This window comes from Aquila chrysaetos, chromosome 18 (assembly GCF_900496995.4).
Source record: "Aquila chrysaetos chrysaetos chromosome 18, bAquChr1.4, whole genome shotgun sequence".
Lineage (NCBI taxonomy): Eukaryota > Metazoa > Chordata > Aves > Accipitriformes > Accipitridae > Aquila > Aquila chrysaetos.
Genome location: NC_044021.1, coordinates 1,422,504 through 1,443,882, shown reverse-complemented (window position 1 = coordinate 1,443,882; position 21,379 = coordinate 1,422,504). Strand labels below are relative to the sequence as shown.

General features: G+C 42.4%; 1 protein-coding gene across 2 annotated transcripts in view; it reads left to right on the top strand.

Moving 5' to 3' along the window:
* Positions 1-247: 247 nt before the first annotated feature.
* The window catches only part of SEMA5A (semaphorin 5A), a 341,199-nt gene continuing 320,067 nt past the window's right edge, over positions 248-21,379 (top strand). Inside the window, exon 1 of one of the 2 annotated variants that reach the window (XM_030041900.2) lies at positions 248-575. The gene's annotated coding sequence lies outside the window, so the exon portion shown is untranslated. Of the gene's footprint in view, positions 576-1,318; positions 1,338-21,379 lie in introns of those variants that run through there. The other variant, XM_030041903.2, reaches the window with a different exon arrangement.

Below are 21,379 nucleotides of genomic sequence, written 5' to 3'. Positions count from 1 at the left end.
GGTCACGCTTTTTTTGGGCTGCGGTAAGTAAAGGGAAAAAACCATTATATATATATGTATGTATAAAAAAATAAAATAAAAGACCCCAAACCAACCCCCAAGCACAAATATCTCCACCAGTTGCAACTTCTCGGCTGGCCCGGAGGGGGGAGCGCGGGGGAGGGAAGGGATTAATGCGAGATCCCCCCCCTTCTCCTCCTCCTCCCCAGCCCGGGGCAGCGCCGGCTGCGCGCCGACCCGCGCATCGCCGGGGACGGACGGACGGACGGACGGAGGGGCGGACAGGACGGACGGGGGGGCGGCCGCCCCGGTTGCCGCTGCTCCGCCCCCGCGGCGGGGCGCTGGGTCCCGGCCGGCGGTGCTGCGGGGAGCCGGTGCGTGGAGGTTGGAGGTCGGAGCCGGACCAGGCGCGCAGCCCCGCCGCGCCGCAAAACTTGGCGGGAGGCGAGCGGAGCGCGGCTCGGCTCGGCTCGGCGGGGCGAGGCTGCGGCCATGGCGGCGTGAAGGCGGCGGGCAGCGGGGCAGCGGCGCGGCGGCCGGCTGCGCCGTGCAGCAGCCCTACACGGCGTCTGCAGGTAACAGCCCCCCCCCCCAAACAGAGACACCCCCCTTTCCCCGCGGCGGGGGTCCCCCCCCGGCCGCCCTCTGCCTCCCTCTCTCCCCGGCGTGGGCGCCGGTGGGGTGCCCCGGGGGGCGAGGAGGCCGGCCGGGGTCTCGGCCGCCGCAGCGCGGAGCGGAGCTGGCGGTGGTCGGAGCCCCTCTCGGGTACTGCTCGCCCCCCCCACCCCGGAAAGTCCACCGAGCCTTGCAACACGGGCGGCCGTTCTCCCCGTTTGCTGGGGAAAAGAGGGGGGGGGGAAACCCCAAACAACCCCACAACCCAAGCAAACCGCAGCCGGGCGGGCGGCCCCATCCCCAGCGGGGCTGAAAGCCGAGGGCTCCCGCCCCGGGGGGGCCGCAGCCCGGCGGAGGGTTCCCTCGGCCCGGAGCCCAGGTGCGTGGCGGTCGGTGGGCCCTGGCTGCGGGAGGGCACGGCCGGCGGCCCCGGCCCGTTTTGGAGGGGTTTTGTCACACTTCGGGGAGTGAAGTTTGCTCTGCCTCTTCGGCTGGCGAGAGCAGAAGAGGAGAGGCGTGAAGGCACCGGCAGTTGACCGGGAAACGCGGGGTTCCCAGCGGGATAGTCCTGCCTGCAGTGGGATCTGAAGTGCCGATGTACTTTTGCCGTCGCTGTCACTTAACTGGACTGGCTCGCGTCTGTGGCATAACCGAATTTTGGCATTTTCAGAATTGCGGAGTTTGAGTGACCGTTGCGCAGCGACGCAGAAGGAAATGCCTCGGTCTGTTGTGTTAATCCATCTTTTTGCGAGGATCGCTTACCAGACAAATGACAGCTATTACGGTTTGCCGTATCGTGCCAGATGCTACGCGCGCACGGTAGATTGACAGGACGACGATCTGCCCGGGATCGTTCCTGGGGGGCAGCAGGGCTGGGGGGAGCTGTCGGTGCGTGCCCATGGCCGGGGAAGGTCCGTGCAGGCGTGCACACGCACCCTGGCAAAGATGGTTATAGAATTTGCAAGACGACAGCTAAGAAAAACATCCTAAAACTAAAACCTGTTGTTAAAGTTATAGCAGTAGCGTGCTCTGGCAGCCCCAAGGTAGTGCATTTGAAGACCGTATTTTCTGAAAGCTGACTAACTGCTCTTGGTTCGGGTTTTTGCGTGAAAGGCTGGCATGATGCTAGTCCAGCTCGAGTGCTGTAAAAATAGAATTTTTCATAATGGAAACTGCACTCAAATCTTAGTGCTAGCAGTTTCAGCATCTTCTGGTTATTACGTGAGTAAGACTCTGACTCAGTTTTGCAAAGTTTGACTTACTAAGAATTGTTGAGCTTGGTGATGTCATATGTATAATGCGTATGCAGTCAGAAGTGTCTTGCTGCCTTGAAAGGCTGAGGTATGGCCTTAGGTACCTTGCTTAGTCTCGTGAAAGATTCTGGTAGACTTGTGTATCTTGTGCTGTGTTCCCACCTTCCTTTCCAGCAGGTACTGATAATCTAACTTTATTACACTTACTAATGGATTCATCTCGTTTTCTCATTTTAATGCTGAACAGCTGTGAGGAGCCCTGCTGAGAGCGAAGATTTTGCTCTGGAGGGTGGCAGTTTACTTTTCTGTTCGAGAGGTTGTTTTGAACTAAGTAGTATAAACACTTGCTTTGAAGTCATACTGCTTATTCCTTAGGATGTTGTAACAGTTTTGTTTTGGTTCAGAAAGCTGAAGGCATTAATATCTGTAGTGTCTCATTTCTTTTAATCTTTAACCAGTGCTGTTTTCATAAAAGGTGGTAGGAGTGCTCGTGCACTTTGTAATGATCCGTAAACTTTGGTTATACCAGGTTTGTTGTACTCATTTCCTGGTGGGCAGAGATGCAAAGGGTGGTAACTATGTATTGCTGCTCTTCTCAGAAGAAAGAGAGTTGTGTGGGTGGTTTTTTTTTTATCTTTGCCCCCAGCTACTTAGGGAAACCATGTGGTTTCTAACTTCTGTTGATGTAGTCTTACACAAATACAGCGTAGTCTTATACAAATACAGGATTTTCACTGAATGAAGTTCATTACTTTCCGGTGAGTAAACTGTACGTTACAAGCCATGAACTGCAGAAATACAACATAAGCCTCCTGCGAACTTGAGTTTCTGTGTTAGAGGTTGCGTGAAGGAATTCAGCTGCGGGAGCAGCTGAGCTCCTGGGGTGAGCCAGAGCAGAGCCCTTGCTGCACTCTGGTCTGCAAGGGCTGCATCCCTCCCGCTGCTGGCTGGGAGTTATTTCCCTGCTGTAGGACACGTAAGTGGATAGTTGATAGTACTATCAGTTGGTAGTAGGTGTGTACTACCAGTACTATCGGTTGATAGTGTGTGTGGGGGGAGGAGGGTGCCTGTAATCCAATACTGTGTTATTGAATGTAAAGCAGTATGTAGTAAGTAGTTAATGTGTTGTGATGACTGACTTCTGAATAGCCGTGATATATGATTTAGCTTTAGACTTAACATCTGGTTTATAAAATTTTGATATGATCTTGATGTTGGGTAATATATGTCCTAAAGTTACTACAGCTCCTGAGATGAATTGGTATTGCTGCTGCTGTAATTATAAGAAGCAGCACTGAGGAACTTCTCGTTTTCTGTAACATCATTTAATGGAGATGTTTAATGGGAGTTCTCATCGGTGCTGACTTCTCCAAATTATTGTTAATCAGTCTGTTTCTCATCGTTATCATCCTTTAATCCTCTCCGGCATGTGTATGCGTTTCTATTCGGAAACAGTTTTAAGTTACAGACTATACATTTTCTCTTTCCTAACGTGTTGCATAAAGCTGTAATGGATTCAAAAGAATGAGGTGGGTTTTTTTGTTTGGTTTTTTTTTTTTTTTTTGTCAAACACTGTAAACGTTTTTCAAACTGACCCTTCTGAGATATATTTGTCAACTGTTTGCAGTAGGCTAGTTTTAATTTCCAGGCTGCAGCATTGCAGCTGTGACCTGTGAAAGGCAGGTGGCACTCTGCTCTCTGCAATCCTTACAGAAACCAGCCCACGTCATGGCTTCAGCTGGTTCAAAAAAAAAAAAAAAAAAAAAAAAGAAAAAAAGCTTGGGGCTTTTATTTTACTTTGCTTCGTAAATGTGTCCGATTATTTATTTAAGAAATTTGCCAGGTTGTGTCTAAGTATTGTATATTTGCTTAACATTTGTCAGGAAGGTGGCAAATGTAAACCAAGTTAATGACCCCAAACCTGTGGTCTAATTAGTGTCTTGTTCCTGATTTTTTTGCTAGAATGTATATTCCAAAGTATAAAGCATGTAAATCTTTTGTCATTTAGTGGATTTGTTCATGCATCTATTCTCCAAATGTTTTCCCTGAGGTACTTTGACGCAATCCAATTGTCTGCTGTATAAATCAACTCTTTATCTCTGTACTCATTATTTTTGTAGAAATGTATTAATAAAACCTCTCTTCGGGGACCTTTTGGGAAGAAATCTGTACTTGTGTCCCAGTGTGTATTAGGAAGCCAGGCAACTTCACAGAGGAGCTGATGTTTGTCAGTGATACTAGCAGAAAGCTGGGTTTGATCTGAAGTCTGCACTGAGGCCTTTGCAGGTGAAATTCTTGAGTTTAACTCAACTGTTAAACCTTATCTTTTCAAAGGTTATCTTTTCTTTTCAAACAGTTTGAACGATTTGTTTTAGAAAAAGCTTAAATGCTGTGTAATGTGTCAGCTGCATTATCGTTTCCAAACTTATCTCTAATTAGCTCATCTGTGTTACGAAATTCCTTGTGTGATAGCAAGATAACACAGATTTTAATTCCTTTTCCAATTTTTAAAATCAGGATATATCCCTGAGCTCCAGTATACCTTAGAATTGTTGCATCTTCATTTCAGACAGACCTGGTCAACCTTTTTTCATGGCTACCAACCCTAGCATTGGAAATTACTGTTTCATTTGGAGGTTGTTGATGGAGTAGCTCTGAATCTTTGGCATACAATTTGCTGATTTTTTTTTAACTCCTTGCTAGATGAACAGCCACATAGCAGTATTGGTTTGGTTTAGGGGAAGCTTACAGAAATTATAACTTTCAGAATGCTGAAATGCAGCCTGTTGCTGTCTTCCCTCTCTGTAATACTGGGATGCTTTCTTAGGGTTTACTAAATACATGTGAGGAATGAATTAGAGCATCTGTGATGGCTGCAGGATTGGCTTATAATGTGAATTGGATGGCCTGAAGAGATGGGCCATACTGCAAATTGTGAAGACTTTCCCGCCTTCTTTTCCCCAGCCCTTCTCTGAATTTCAAAATGGAGCTGCTTTCTCTGCTGCTGCCTTCCGTCTCTGAATTGCTAGTCTAGGTGGAAGCCCAGAACGCTATTGAACTGTGCTTTCTGGTTAGACTTGGGTTTAACTGAGAATCAAGAATCCTTAACGTAAAGTTAGCTGTGAGGCCTCTGTAGCTAGAGAGAGAGTATTTTAATAATTTTGGGCCCCGTTCTTCTGACCCACAGTAAGATTGCTGCTGAATCACTTATTTCTCTTGCTGGTGAACTCTACAAAGGTATGCGAATGAATACTTGTGTTGTGGTTTTAAAAACATTTAGGCAATTGTTTTGCACTGTGTCTTCTTCAGCATAAAAAAAGTGACTTCAGAAATTACTGCTGCCTTTTTTTTTTTTTTTTCCTGTTGTGTGTGTGTGTTTTCATAATCTGGATCATGTCAGTGACCTGGTTTCAATGGAAGCCCACTAACCTTTGCATTGGCACCCCCCGTAGTTAGGCAGTGTGCCCTAGCAGCACTGCTGAAATGACTTTGGTATGCGAGAAGATGTACGGGGTGAAGCCCTTTCTGTTGACCTTGTCTGATAGAAGTGAAATTGCTGACTACTTGAGGAAAACTCCTGGCCTTGCCAGTTACGGGAGGATAGGTTTTGTGGATTGCCTTGTGTCTCTCAAAGTCTGGCAAAGTTTTAGGATTTCTTTACTAAGTCAGAGTCAAAGTTGAAAGCTGTGGAAAGGAATTGTCCGTAGTCATTGGGCTGGTATCTTAATCTGAGTTCGGCTGTTGATGGCCTCTTCTGTTATGTCTTGTTTGCTTTCTTATTCTGAACTTGCGGTGGGGTTATATGGTTGTTTTATTAGATTTTATCATCAAAACCAGTGTGTGTGTGTGTATTCTAATTTTTATCTAGCTTCTCTTGCTCTAGTGCATGCTTTTCCTTGCTATCTTTTAAACCTAAGCAATGATACTGAAATACTCGGTAAGAATGTCTAGGAGAGAGTAAGTGCGCAAAATTGCTACTTGTGTCTGATGTTATATTACCCAGTACTGCAATACAGGACTCACAGTTTAGCCAAAAGATGGGATTGCAGCTTTGGAAGGGAATAGAGAGGACTGTTTCCTAATAGTGCTCTTCAAGGCATGTCAGCCTGGTGTAGGCCAAGAGTCTGATGTCTCTTAGGAGCCTTATGAACTAGCTGTGATGCTGAAGTAGCTAAAGATGATGCTGGTATTGTTGTTGTCTCTTGCATCTGTTTCTGACACTGCAAATCCATATTCTGACTCTCACTTGATAAAATCCTTCAAAAACCCTCCCAAACCACCAGAAACCCCCCTTAATTCCTGTCCTCTAATAAAAGTTGCTCTTTGTGACCTGAAAACCAGTGGATGCTGTGTTCCCCGAAGGCAGGCAGATACAGGTGAAGGATGTGGAGCTGGTCAGAGAGCGGTGGTGTAGTTTGTTACCCTCCTTGGCAATTCTGGGTCTTTATCTGGGTCAGTCAGTTGTCTACTGGGTCCTTTAGTTGTGCCAGTGTAACTGTGTGTGGAGCCATACTGTAAACAGTATTAGGGAACCGATCCTCTTAAAAACACCTTTTGCCTTCGAAGTACCCATGGCCAGTGATCCCAGTAAGGCCCCATAGGTACTAGTCTTGGCGTAACTGCAGGTGTGCAATGAGTATTATCAGGTGAGGGGAGAGGAAGATTGTGTATCTAGATAAAAATTCTGATTAGTCCCTTGAATAACAATGAAATTTAGGCCTGGCGGAAGACCTCTGGTGGGTTTTGCCTTAGTGGTTTAAAGTGTGTTCATACAGCTTGTTGTGTGAGTTTTATAAGAGGCAACAGGCTCTCTTGTGGAGGCTGCAGATGGACTGAGGCACCAGCGGTCTAAACTCATCTGCTGAGGGCTGAGGTAGCTGAGAGGCAATGCCTCATTGCATTGCCCTTGAGTGTGTCTGGAAGTGGGGAAATTCAGGGTAATAACCTGTTAAAAACTGGAGCTCAGTCTTCCAGAGCTTCTCTGTCAGACCTTACTCTACTGAAAAATGATAATGGCTTCTGCTACGTGCAGTTGGAATTCATAGTATGGAACGACGTAACTGTTCTACATTGAATTTCCAAAAGCATGAGTTCATGCGTACAGATCTAGAGACGTGAGAGGTGAAGAAGTTGGTGTTTGTGGGGAGAAAATCTTCTCTCAATGAATGTGGGTATGAGTCCTAAAATGGCATTACCCCAGGCCCTGGAGACTTGTAGGAGTGATGTAATTCTGTCATAAAGCTTGGTCAGAGTCTACAGGCTCACCTGAATTGTCCAAGAGAATTGTAAGATTTTCCCGTGTACCTTCTATTGCTTTCCTGCATGCATAGTGTTAGGCTGCTTACCTGAAGGATTAGATAAGTCTTTAATACCGAAGAGAAACTAGTGCAGCTTGGGCATTGTCCTTTAACTGCTGGTAACAAAAATAAAGTGCAACTAGCAATAACAACAAAAAGAGAGATCTGGGCTCTACATCTGAATTGCTGTTCTTTTTGCTGTTGTTGTCTGTTGTTTTAAATTGAATTAATGGTCTGGATGGAGGGCCTTGTTTTCTTCCTTCGGTATCCTTTCTATAAGTGAGTTTGCAACTAGCTTTTATTAGAAAATTCCATTTTTGCTCACTTATCTATAACTGGCAGGGAAGATTGTTTTGCAAATTTATTTAATCTGAAGGCCAATGAGACCAGTATCGGGGTTTGAAGAAAAAGAGTCTTGAACTAGAGGTAAACACTTAATTCTGATATTTGACTTGAGTCTTTATATTTGTCTCTCAAACCTGTAATCATAAAGTGCTCTTAAAATAACTTGAGCAAATGTGTTATTTTCCTTTGAGTACCCATATGAACGCATTGCCTGCAATGGGCTATCTCCCTTTTGAGAAAACACACGTTAGTCTTTTTATAGGACGACTGTTGACGAAGCTTGTCCTTCAACTTCAGGTGTAGAGATGCTGTGTTGTAATTGTTTTCTTCCAGCAGGTAAAAAAACGAAACAAACAACTAGTTTGTTGCAGAGGCATATCACTGATATTTTAATAAGAGGAAATATAAGAATTGCATAACTGCAAATATAGGGACATCCATTTGTTTGTGAGGAACAATTCATGTGCTTAACTTAGCTTTTTGATCTACTGTGAATTGTTTGTAGAAATCAGGCCTGGTTCATAATTGCATGTATATGGCAATTTTGTAGATTTAGCATTCCCCATAAAAAAGTCCTTTAGAAGAGAGGTTTGTTTGTTTGTTTGTGTTTTTTTGCTGCTACTCTCATCAACCTTGACCTTTTTTATAAGCTGCAAATTGCTAACAATGCCAACACTGAAAATTTTGAAAATGGCATTTGAAATGAGCAGAGCAGTTGACACCACACTTGTTCCCAGCTCTCTGCACGTGCTTGCACCTTCAAAGATGTATCTGTTGCCATAGATCAGGTCTAGAGAACTCAGTTACAGATGAAACCTGAGGATCTGGAGATCTCTGGGTTTAACCAGCAGATTTGGTTCACTTTCCACCAAGCCAGGTGCTTCTCTTCCCTTGCCACTTTCTGCATCGTGGGAAGTGTTGCTTTATGGCACGTTTGAGTCCCTTGTTTCCTTCTTGCTTATTTGGCAACTAAAATTTCGAAGCCTTATAAGAAACTATGCATAAGTGTTGAAGGTTCTCGCTTCCACATAAAAAGTTATTTTCCACAAATCAATCTTCATATGAAGAACAATGTTTCTGTGAGTGTTTGTATTAATATCTATAGATAGTTGGTAACTGGGACAATCAATCTTAGGAAAAACTGTCTGGCTGTTCCTGAATATCATTCATGTTGTCTTTTAGGTACTTCTAATGCCACTCTGCATCCCAAAACATTAAGAGGACAAAAAAACCCCTTTGACTTCATGATAACATCTGGGTTGACTTCCATCATTGTATAACTAGTCCTACAAGGATTAGGCTTATGTAAACTGGAATGCTTATGGGAGCCTTACTTTTGTGACTGACTTGTAAGGATTTGAGTTAGCAAGACTTGGTATGATATTGTTCAGGTTTACATGTCATACCGTGACTGAAAAGAGTTTGGAATTGCTCTTGTAGGCAGCTGACGGGGGTGGGGGGAAGCGCTGAGCAGACCTAACTGATAATCTCTTCAGCCCTAGTAATGGCAACTGGTATATTAACTATGAGTATCTTCTGAAATGTTTAGTTTGGCTTCTTTTTGCAGCAGTAGTTCCCAAGGTATTCTCACCATTTTAACAGCATTTAGGCCAATAACTGTACTCCTTATCCCTTGGTCCCAGGAACTCATCGCCAGAGAAAGCTGTTGCATCAGTTTTCCGTTATCAGTTTTTGTGGTGGTGGACCTGGCCATTCAAAAACACATGGAAATATAGCATCCTTGCTCCAAGGCATCTACGAGCGGAATCTCCGTTCGCACAGAGAAGTCCGTACTTGAAGGATGCGAGTCCCTCAGTGCAGAGCCATCGGAACGGTGAGGTTTCTGGTGTCTTATGCAGTGCGGCATGAAGTAAGCCAGAGACACTAGTTAACTGCCTTCCATCTAGCGTCGCTGTTGACTAGAAGCTGCCCGTGTCCCACGGGCGACGTGTTTGGTTTGATCAAGGTTCTGAAACATCAAAGAAAGATCAAGTATAACACATCCGTATAGTAGAACTAGAGCGTTGATAGATGCTTTAGTTATGTGTGACAAACGTATTAGAATTAAATGCAAGCTATGATAGGCAAAACTCATTTGAGCAATAACTTCTGTGTAGGAATTGTTGGGTGGGGCTCAGTGACCAAAATTATTCTAGTTAGATGACTGGATCATTGTAATGCACCCTCCTGACAGTAAAACCTATGTATAATTTAAAAGCTGTATATTAATTATAAAACGTATCTGTGACACCTGTAATTTCTTAAAGAACTGTTTGCAAACAGCATTTATAAATGTTTCCTGGTTTACTGTATACATGGTCAAAATTAACCTTACCTTCCAGTTTTTATATATATATATATATATATTTGTATGTATATAGGGGTGCATGGGGGTGTGTGTGTACACTTTTTTCTCTCTTATACATACACACACATGTGTGTTCACACACATTTTTACAGTCTATTCCAGTTTGTCAAACAGTGGTACTGGCTAGATCACGTGCTGCCTTTGTTTAGTCAAAATGCTGCTGCAGCATGTCAGACAAACAAAATAATAGTGGAAGGACAGCGAGGGCCTTTCTGCAGGGAAGAACTTATCAGCTTCAGTCCAGTGGTTAGTGCACGAGACCGTGCCAAAAGACAAAGTGAATTGAAATGGAGATCAGGACACTGTTCTGGTAGTTGATAGTTTTATTTTGAGCTCTGACGAGCTCATCTCTTTGAAGAGCAAAGAAATGTTGGCATCAAATATTGATTATGTGTGATATCTAAAATTCATAAACTTCTTTATTCTGGCAAGCTGGACTGCAGGAAAGAATGGAGCAACCTTTGCTGGAAAGTGAAAAAAATGAATAAAAGAAATGTAATTTAAATTAATCCTTCACGATGGCTATAGAGGGATCTTTTAAAGGCAGAGGTCATGATGTGATTTGGCTGGATTCAGAAGATATGATTGAATCGGAAGAATTTCGGTAAATTATGAAGTTATGTTAATTTAGATGGACCAGAAACATGGACAAACTAATTGGACTAGACTAATAGGAATGTGCATGGAAGTTTGAGGTTTTAATATACTTTTCTGAAAGCTGATGAGCACTTTAAGTGCAAGTGTTTCTCCATAGCTTGCCTCTGATTTGATGGTATATCTTGCCATGCACTCTTGCTGCAGGCTGTGATTAAGTCTGTGTATTGTGTAAGATTTAAGTGCAGTTGTTATGTTTTAATTTCTAAATCCTTCAGGTTATTTCCTTTTCTGTTCCCTCAAACTGCAGCTGTAGTCCCAAAAGTGGGATCAATAGGTCCTAATATGTTATTTGAGATAATGTGCACTAGTATGTTGCTTTTGTAGGGTTCTCAAAGATTAGGTTGCTTAATGCTAATGAAGGGCGGTGGAATATGGTTGACTTTAGCGCTGGTCCAAACAATTTTGGAAATACATGTTCTACAGGGTTTGTCATCTACCTTTTAGTATATTAATGCTAATAAAACGAGCTCTTATGCTCTGTTGAGGTCCTTTTAGCTCTGTGTACATTTTAAGGCAAAAAAAATCAGAATGTCCCTTGTTTTATTGTTTAGTAATTTGACTTAATTCTGCTACATCTGCCGTGTGCAGGACGATGCCTAAGGTATAAGACAGGCCAGGGTACTCCTGCGTTCTGCTAATAGGTTACATGCGTGTAAATGTATTGATGAACAAATGATTCTCTAGATACTCAAGTGATTCTTTTGTACGATAAATAAAAAGGTGTGAATGGCAGTGTCGGTGTAGCTTGCTGATCCCTCTGACTAATTCATCAAGGATGTCAGCCTGTTGTGAATTTTGTATCTAGGTGGAATTTCTCTTTGCCGCTTTCGCTCTCTAGTAAGTCAGCCAAGATGGTATCCCAGCAGGTAAAATTGTTTCTGTGAGCAACCCATGTGCAAACTCAGCCTTCAGGTAGCCATCGGAAGGTGTGCCGAGCGTCACGTTGCTCCGTCGCATCCAAGACGTGCGGGTCCCCTTTCCCGCGTGCCCGTGGCCCAGGCTGAGCGCATCGCGGTTGCTGGACTGGGCAAGTAGGGGTGCTGGGGCTGGCGGGAGCCTGCCGGCACCCATGCGGCTGTCTGGGTTTTTTTCCTGCTGCTTTGTGTCCTGAAGCTTAGTACAGGGAAGGGCAGCTGCTGTTGTGTGGGTGGGTGTTTTTATTTATTTTTGTTAATGCCTTGTTCAAGGAGTAGAGATAATGAGGTGGGTAGTGGGCAAGAGGGGGGAAACAGCTGGTAGAAATCAGAGGCAGGAGAGGGTGTGTTGGGTGAGTGGGACTGGAAAGCTTCGGAGGAAACCAGAACCCGTGTGTCGTAGGAGAACAATGTGGTGGGAGCCAGTAGACTGGATATGGGCAATTGCAAAATTGTGAAAACCTTTCTTCCTTCCCTCTGCCACTACACCCCGTGGGCTGACCGCATTGCCCTCTTCGGCTCGTCTCGGCCGTTCCCAGGGTCTGCCTCCTTTGGATCAAGAAACAAGGCTCCAGCTAACCGTATCTGCTGTTGCACTACTTTTCTTAAGTACCTAGAGGTATACAATTAGCTAATGAAATGCTTAATGTAGAGTTTCTCACACATATAGCTGTGTGATACTTGATGGCTGTGTTAATGTACGTAACTGGCAGGCAGGAGTTGCTATAGAATATGAATTACAGAAACTCAATCCCAAGTTGGAAAACTGGGTCAGGATAATTGGAGTAATGTCACCAACTCTGAGAGTGGACGCCGTTTTCATTTGTGTGTTGAAGGTGTACGGATCTACAGGGCTTTCAGCTGTTCTCCAGGTACAAACTTTCCGTGCAGCTTGTTTGTTATTTGCTTTGTGTTTCTTCTGTGAAATATGATGTGTGCTTTGCAGGAGAACTCTACTAGGGATGATGTGATACTCTGGACGTGTTATGGAGATTAACAAGTTAATTTTTCAAACTTCTAAAGTGCACACTGAGTACGTGCTTTAATTTACTGGATGGCTTTGCTTATCTCTTTTGAGTTCCTGAAGTAAGTGTGAAATGGCAACAACCTTGTTTTAACTCTTGGAGAGAGATCTTTGGTGTGGTGTAGTTCCTTCATAACCCAGAGCCAGACTCTTTACTCTCCACCTTTTATTCCTTCCCAAACAAAAAACAAAACAAAACAAAAGAGCGCCATGTTTTTTACTGAAGCAACCAAAAAGCCAATCCTCTTGGTTGTCTGAGAACTTATGATCAGCAGAAGACCTATGAAGCATTACGGTTCAGTTTGGTGTGGGAGCACAGTTCAAATAGGTCGGAATAGTATGGTGGACTTCTGCCTGAGTTCCATTAATTAAGGCGAATATGGAACACAAAACATTTGCTTAAGTTATCTGTAATACAAAGTGTACTTGGAGATAATAGTAAGAATTTCAATATAGCTTCTTTATTCTGCTGTCAGCACATCCAGACCTCTTTTCCCCTGTGTCTTTAAATATCTACTTGAAAATCTTTCAAAGGTAGTTTTATTAACTTAACATAGTGTAGATGTCACTAGCTGTGAGGAATAAGTCACAGTGACTTGTAGTGTTGTGTCAAAAATATCATTAAGAGGCTTAGAACAAAGGGAGCAATTAATGAACAGGCTTCACTGTGAACAAATGTCAGAGACTCCTCCAGGGCTAAGCTGCTTCTGTGCCATATTCATTAATTGCTCTTTTGAACAAAGTTGGTGTTGATGACTGGGTTTAATTAAGCATACCTGAGAAAATCCACAAAAACAGATCAGAAGTATTCGAATGAAAAATTTGCACTTAATTTAATAAATAAAGACTTCTTCTCGGGGGTTTTATGCTTCATGTAACTGTTTCTGGCTGACATTTCCCCTTAACTATTGGGATTGTCTTCATTGGAGATTTTGGCAGAAGATATATCTTATTGTTTGCTTCAGGATGCATGCCAAATACTATGCTCACATTTAAATCTCTGTGATTAAAAATGTGTTAAAATCTGTTGTAACGGAAGACGGCTCTCGTAACAGTCTCAGTCTACCTGTTGAAATGTGGCAGGGAAGAAGCGTGCGTGAGTAGGAAGGTACAAATCTTAAACCCTAATTGCTAAAGCTCCTTCCAAACTTGCTGACCCTGTACCTTGGTTAAAAATACCTCCTTGGGAAAACTAGACAGCAGCTCTGTAGTATAAACTCTTATGTAAAACTTGATTATCCGTTGTACTCTGTGACTTACAGGTCTAAATTGAAACTTGATGAATGGTGGCACCCAGCATCCATGGTATCATGTGGAATACAGTAATACATTTATCACCATGTTTGTTTGTTACATTTTTGATTCTGTTTTGCTACTCAGTAAGATAGGGGCAGGGGTGGTCAGTGTAGTATAGATGCCTGGAAGAGGCTACCTGGAAGGTGAAGGCTATTTCTGTATCGTTTTTCTGTGCATTGAGCTGAAAGTTGCAGTAATGTATGTAAAATACTGTTATTTGGGGGTTTGATGAGAGAGACTTTGGGGGAGGAGGGAAGACTAATACACATCACAGCTGACCTCTTCTAATTATACTGATTCGAGGTATTTATTCTGGTTTTATTCATAAGTTCTATTATGTAAAGTCAATCAGAATATGAAGAAGAGTTTTGCGAAAGAACTTTGTAGTAGTTTGCAATTTTGAGCCAAGTGGTAAGTGGAAGCTTTAATAGCCTTACAGTACCACTTTAGAAGTGGAGATGTGCCATTGGATGGACATGTCAGAACGTAGTAAAAATAGCGTATCCTATAGTGGGCACTCGTCCAGAAATCTAAAATTAGCATTGTATCCTGGATATGATACTGCAGGTGGTCACAAGCACTAAGTAGTATTCAGCACCCTCTGTTATTCAAGCAGGTTTTAACATATTTATTTTAAACGTTTTATGGTTTTATGCAAGGCTGACTTACTGTTATTACTGTTGTTCTTCATATGGCATCAAAACGTGCAATGTGTTTCATAGGTATTAAAACAAAGTCTTGGCCAGAGATGTTTAACGTGGTCCTGCGTGAATGGAAGTTGGTGGCACAATTCCAGCTGACTTCAGCTGGGAGTATAAGTAGGTCCTGACTTATTTCTGATAACTTATGTATGAACACGTAGTGATTTATTTCACCTTATACTATTTTACTTGTAGCATTCCAGTGGAGTTTGACCACATAAACTTGAGGAAAAGTGCTATCCCCTGTATTAGGGGAATGTAAAGCTTGAGGAAAAACAGAATTCGGGTGTTATGGTTTGATTCATTGCTTCACTATTTATGCAAATTACAGTGGGTTCTGATTAGTTGTATGGGGAAAGTCTGTACTGACTTTTTCTTTCCATTAACCTGCTGCCTTCTGCCCCTTTCTGGAAAAGGAGAAGGACATAGGCTTTTTAAGGACTATGGGCAGGAGGTTTCTTTAAAACCAATTGGAATGACCTGTAGAAATAAGAAAGGATTTTCCTATGACTTATTTATTGAGTATAGGTGTTAGTTCTTGTGTTTGTTTTCAGAGAGTGGTAACAAGAGCATGTGTTTCTCTTTCTCGCTGTCTTTCAGTGTATAGGGCTGTGTGTGTGGAGGGGGATGCGAGACACAACAGAACTGTGTGTTTATGTAAATATTCTCTTAGAGGACAAACACCTAGGAAAACAATGAACGTTTCCTTTATTTGCTATATTTTAACTATATATGACCCTAACTTTTTTTAAATTCAGACAGTATATTAATACTTTTCTTTGGAGGCTATCACTAAAAAGACTGGCTTCTGGCCTTTAAAAATGTGATTTTTAACTAAGGCAAGAGACTTCTGTTCTGTGTTTTCAGATTTGCCTGCAGATCTTTATTGCTTTGCTCACACATTTTTTAAAGCATAGTTTCTTATAATTCTTTGTCGTGTTGAATAGTTGTGAGCATTTTAACAACTTCTTGGGGGATAAAAAGAATTCTTTATCCTTAATTTAAATGATGTCTAATATTTTCATTTAGTATCACTTCTAAGAGTTTAGGTAATGCTGGGGTGAAAAGGTTGAATTTTTAGATGTAACATTCACTGCTACAGTAAAGAGAAAGCTATTGACATGTACAGAAGTGGTGATACAGCAGGTACAGTGGGTAAGGCAGAAGCGTAATTTGCCCAAAGATGGATGGCAGAGGCTCTTTCTGTTATTTGTCATAGCAGCTTAGTTGCAGGCTTCAAAATAGTGATGGGATCTGAACGGCGCTTGTGCTTTGAAAGCTGGGGGGGGGGGAACCCCTTATATGAAATGTTTAATAAAGCTATTTTTAAGTGATCACGTTTTTTCTTTTTCTGGCATGTGAGAAGGCTTTTCAGGTGGTGGGTCTTCAGGGTGGTGTTCTCTTTTCTCCTTTTTCTGCCTTCACAGAGCAGCCCTTAGGGAAGGGATGTGGGAGAGGAATGCTGGCCAACACCTGCACAGTAGCCTGCCCTTCCCACCACGTGTAAAGGGACGAGCTAGCAAGAGCAACTTCCCTGGTTCCTCTTCATCTGTGAAATACCAAGTTTCAAATGTTTCATGTCTTTATGGAAATGGAAGTACTACAGCTCAGTAAATCTAAACCCAGTGGCCTAAGCAAGTTTGGATTTTCATTTTAGTTATAAGGCTTGGCTATTGTGGGAGCGCTAAATAAATAAGTGGTTTCAGGAAGAAAAGTAGGCTTTTGCCCACCAAAATAAACCTGACCTTAACATGCCTGTAGTTTGGTATGGTGCCACAAGGATCTTGGTTTCTTATTTGCATCTTGGAGGAGCAGACGTTACAGCCGTACTGCCGTGGGAGTGAATGGCATTACAAGAGCATCACCCACAGTGAAACTTAGTGCATCAGCTTGAAGCAGAAATGAGTTCTGCAGATCTGGTTTACTTTCCAAGTGAAATTTAGGCGTGCATGTTTCTCGTTCTTCACCTTCAGGGAAGCAGTAAATGAAAGCACCAAAAAGAACCTTCTAAGAAAGTATATAGTTAAGGATGAATTTTGGGAAAGCTGAATACTGTGTCATGGGATCTAGTGAAGTTATAGTTATTATCTTAGCATGATACCTGTAATAAAGGAATATAAATAAAGAAATAACATATAATAGATTTAAAAAGTACAGGCCTATAATGCCTTTCTCCTGTCTAGGGGCGGGAATTAATTTGTACATGCTGTTTGCAAAACCTTTTGTAAAGCAGTTCAGGCTGCTTCAAGGGAAGATGCTATATAGGTTAATAGGTCAATTATATCTAAGTTCAGTGAACTTTTTTTTTAAAGTAAGCACTTAGGAGCTACTAATACCCTGATAAAGAAAAAATTCTGATGGTGTCCTAGGGTTTATCTGGACAACAACATAAATAGTTGAAAAACACATTTAAAATAGGACAATTCAGAAGAGGTTTGGTTTCTCCAGTCTTTCTTTTTAAAAAAGTTCTGATTTTTTTTCTAAGACTTGTTTAAAAAACAAACAAACAAAAACAAAACCAAAAACTCAACAGAGAACACAAATGACAAAAACCCTCAAAACAACACCACCCCCAGCCCCCTCCCTGAAAATGACCAATTTAATGCCCGTTTCAAATACGACTACTGTGCTGGCCTAGCTGGGGGCTGGTGAGGGCTCTCGAAGGCAGAGCTCATTTCTGGACGCCCTCCTTCCCCTGACCCCTCAGCTCCTGTGCTTCTCTGTAAAAGCAGCCTGGAGGAGCGAAGGGTTCGTGATTCAGCTCTGTGAACGAGCCGCATCTGTGGCTGGGATGGTTCATCTCTTTTTATAAAAAGGATTTAAACTTATTAATAAATTATTCCTGTATTGTTAGTTTTAACACTAGTTTTAGATAAGGTTGCTTTAGATATGGGAAAAAATCCTCCATCTTCCTTGTTCAGGTGACAACTGGAACCTCACATGAGAAGTAGAAACCATGACTAGTTCTTTACAATGTGACATTTTAGGACAGATTGACAAACAGCTTGGATGACATTTGAAAACACAAGATGTTGTAAGAACTCACTGCCTTAGCTCTATGTAAACAGTGCTAGGAGAAAAGCAAGCTTTTATTGGAAAAAGAAGAAAGGTGGGGGAGAGAAGAGCAAGCTATGCTTTAAGCTATTTCCTTGTATGATTAACACCTGGGCTGTCTTCAGAAAACAGCATGTCTTTCTGCTTTCATATTTTCAGGGTGGTTATTGACTGAGCAGTAGAGGTTTTTTTTTTTCTTTATCTCATGCCTTACTGAGTTCTTTGCAGTCGCCTCACTGTTAGGAAGCTAAAATTGGAATTTTAGCTATCAGACACAGAAATCATTAACAACATTTATTGACTTCTAAACACTCTTCTGTTATCTTGACGCTGTCAGATCACCCTTATCCACTTTCTGCAAAACATAATTGAAAACAATGAAATTTCTCAACTTTTGTGGACAGGTAACAGACTGGAGAAGATTTTTATCTGAGAAAACATCATTCAAGATGAAGCTATAAGAAGCTGCATCTGTTAGCAATAAGAACAGCTTTAACAAAGAAATCTCAACTAAAAGGGCTGTGTGCCTCTTGTATTTTGTCCTTTGCATTAAACCAAGAGACGTTTTGCAGAGGTCAAATAAGAAAGTTGTAATGGAAGTGACACAGAAATCCATTAACGCTGACTTCAGTTTTTTCGATTTCAGTATCTGTAGCTTCATTGCATAGTGAAGTTCAGGTTTTATGGTAACAATTAATGCTCTGGTTTTGATTCTTGAAATTTGATTTATGTATGAAACTCCTTCAAAAGAGTAGGTGCTCAATAGCAAACTGCTTCAGGGTGAGGAAGCGAATAAGAGGAATTAAATGCAGCTTTAAAGTAGTGGTCCTATTTATCAAAGAGCATTCTCCATAAGGAGTAATAATATCCTGTCAACAAAGAAATGAAGGGTAAAGAGAAGATAATTAAAATTAAAAAGCAAAGAATTCTTTTAATAGACCAGAAAGTAGGACACACAACTTAAAAGCTAAAAAGGAAGCATACTGTAAAAATGTAAACTCTTTTTGTAATGCATTAGCAAGTCAATATAACTATCTTATATTTCACTTTGTATTTGGAACCAAAGCAACATACAGATACGCCTTGCTGGAAATGTATGATTATTTTTCCTTAGAAACTTGCAAGTTTCTTTGCATATTAAATACAGTGAGAGAGTTGGTAAATTGATAGATTAGGGAGTCAGCAGTAAGTTAAAAAGAAGCTTGGATGGTTACAGTTCTTTTACATTGACTTACAGGCTGGGGATGGTAAGTTCGCCCATGTTTCAGACTACATGATATGGCAGTTGGGAGCGGGACAAAGATCCGCTTTCTAATGCTGTGTAATGAGATCAGTTGGAGCCAACCTTTGGCCCTTTTGGTACAGATTAGATCTATTCTGAGGATGACATGGCTGGAGCCTTCCCCCCCTCCCTTTAATTTAGATGTTGATAAACAAAATAAAATTCTGCCCCTATTTGCTAAGCTGTGCTTCTTTTTGTCACCTTTGGGTGCTTTCGGTCTCATAGATGGTCCCTCCTCGCTAAATTTACCAGACAATAACATCTTCTCCTTAGAAGTCCTGTGCCACGAGGCACAGGGAGATTGAAATGCTCATCAGATCTATGTATGTGAATTGTATTATTTGTGTTGATCTGGAAACCGTATTTATTAGTATACTTTCTGGATGCTGATTGTGTCATGCTGCCAAAGGAAAATAATCCTCTCTGCCATCTATTGTGTTTTGTTGAATCTAAGCAGGTTTTGCAAAGTTTCTGTCAGGTTACAGTGCTGTAGGTGTGTGCAGAATAGATGCTAAAAAGTTGTGTGAGAAGGATAAAAGGAAGGTCGAGCTGCGTGGTCAGGAAGTAGCAGGGCGTGAGGAGATGGGTTTGGAGTGAGTTCAGAGCAAAGAGGCTCATCAGGATGTGTGGGAAACGGATACGTTGCTCTCACTCGTAAGATGCGGAAGGCTGGTATTAATTTGTCGGGAGGAATGTGATGAAAAATGAGACTCGGATAACTGTCTGAAGGTTTGAAAGCAATCTTTGATGTATTGTGAAATACGTGGCCAGTGACATTTTCTAAAACCAGGGATGGCATGCTGTCAGCTCCGCTTCACATGAGGACTTCTAATTTTTTTTTTTTCTTTTTTCTTCCTGTACTGTGTGATAACGGTAGCAGTAGACAATGTTAAGACTGTGGGACACGTGGGGAAGGTGATGCAGACACTGCAAATGGCACCGGCGGTTGCGGTGTGGCCGTGCACAGGCGCAGGCTCGCAGCCAGGCTCTGGCGTAGGACTTCACGGCGAGCCGGTGGCATTACCTCAGTAAACAGCTCTGAGGCACGGTCCTGTTGCATCGCTTTAAAAGTAATTAAAGCGATCACCGGGTCCTGCCCAGAGTGGTACTCCCTCCAGGACTCCTCCGGCAGCGGTTTGCCGTCAGCTTCGCCGAAGCGATTCTCCGGGTGCGAACCACCCGGCTGCTCCCCGCGACTTCCGTGGCGGTTGTCTCTGTCCCCGCGTGTGCGCGGAGCACAAAGGTACCCGTGTGCTCGCTCACAGGTATTGCGAGTTCCAATCTTCTACTGCTAGGACACTAAAATCCTTACGGGGCAGCTGACGTTTAAATAAAGAAACAAAATGCCTGAGCCTTGATAATTCAACTCGCTGCATTCATGCTCATCGTTTTGGTTGTACAAGAGAGGGACGGAAAACTTGCCCCGACACGAAGTGCCAAGCGCAGCCTGAACACCAGACTGCGGAAGGCGTTCTCGAGGGACGCTGGACTTGCAGTTTGCAGAAATCCTGGTTGGGAGGGGTAGAGTGCCCTTTGGTTTTGAACAGCAAATTTGCAAACGCTTGCTGAGACTTTCGCCCGGCGACTGTAGTTGTTGCAGGCCTCTTTGGAACGTACAGAAGCATGCTTGCTGTACTGTGGTGATTTGAAAATATTAATTTCGTTACACACGAAAATCCCTAATGAAAGTCCCTAATGAAAGGTTGACCGTTTTCTGCCACTGTTAATTTCTTAACTTTTTGCAAATGTAATTGCTGCTATGATTACAGAACGCCAAATTGAATTTGGGGACATATGCAATATTCTTTTACCACTAGTCTAGTCAAATAATTTTTAATGAGACAAAGAGCTACTTGAACACCCAAATTGGTTTGTTTACTTCAGTAGCTTAACTGCATTAAAATCAAAGGGCTTGCATGGGCAGGGGGTAAGCTGTGTCATTGCTGGACGCCATTAATCACCCCCTTGACTGAGGGCAACAGTCTTGAAAAGTGACTTATTGATGATTGAATAACTTTACTCTCTACACCATTAATGGTTCCCAGCAGGCTGCTAGTGTGCAATCACAAACATCTGTGCGTTTGAAAGTTTCCACTTCCCCAAACAGAGACATATTTTACAAAGGAAAAAAGAAAAATAAAAAGGAGAATTTGTTTTTGCATGAGTGGCCTTTTGGAAAAAGGGCTAACTGGAAATGTCTCTGCTTTAACTCTTGTATGTGATAATATCTTCTGAGTTTATCTTTAGATCTTTATGCTCTTGATGGCATTAGAAGATTTTTTTTTTTTAATTTGTTTTCATTGTTTTGGCTCCATGGGATCTTTTTGACATTTGATATCCAGTAGTGAAAGAAAATGTTTTCTGCTTGCCAAATAACTCATGGATGTTTGTGTTTTAACAGTGCGTTCAAAGTAAATGTAGCCGCTTGCCCATAGACGCTGCAGAGTGTGCATTACTTATTCAAAGCTGACAGTTCCAGCTCTTTTGGAAACCAGCTTAACAGAACAGAGAACAAAAATGGCTTCTCCAGGCCATCCTACTACTTCTGTATTGGTCTTTTAGACAAGCGTGTA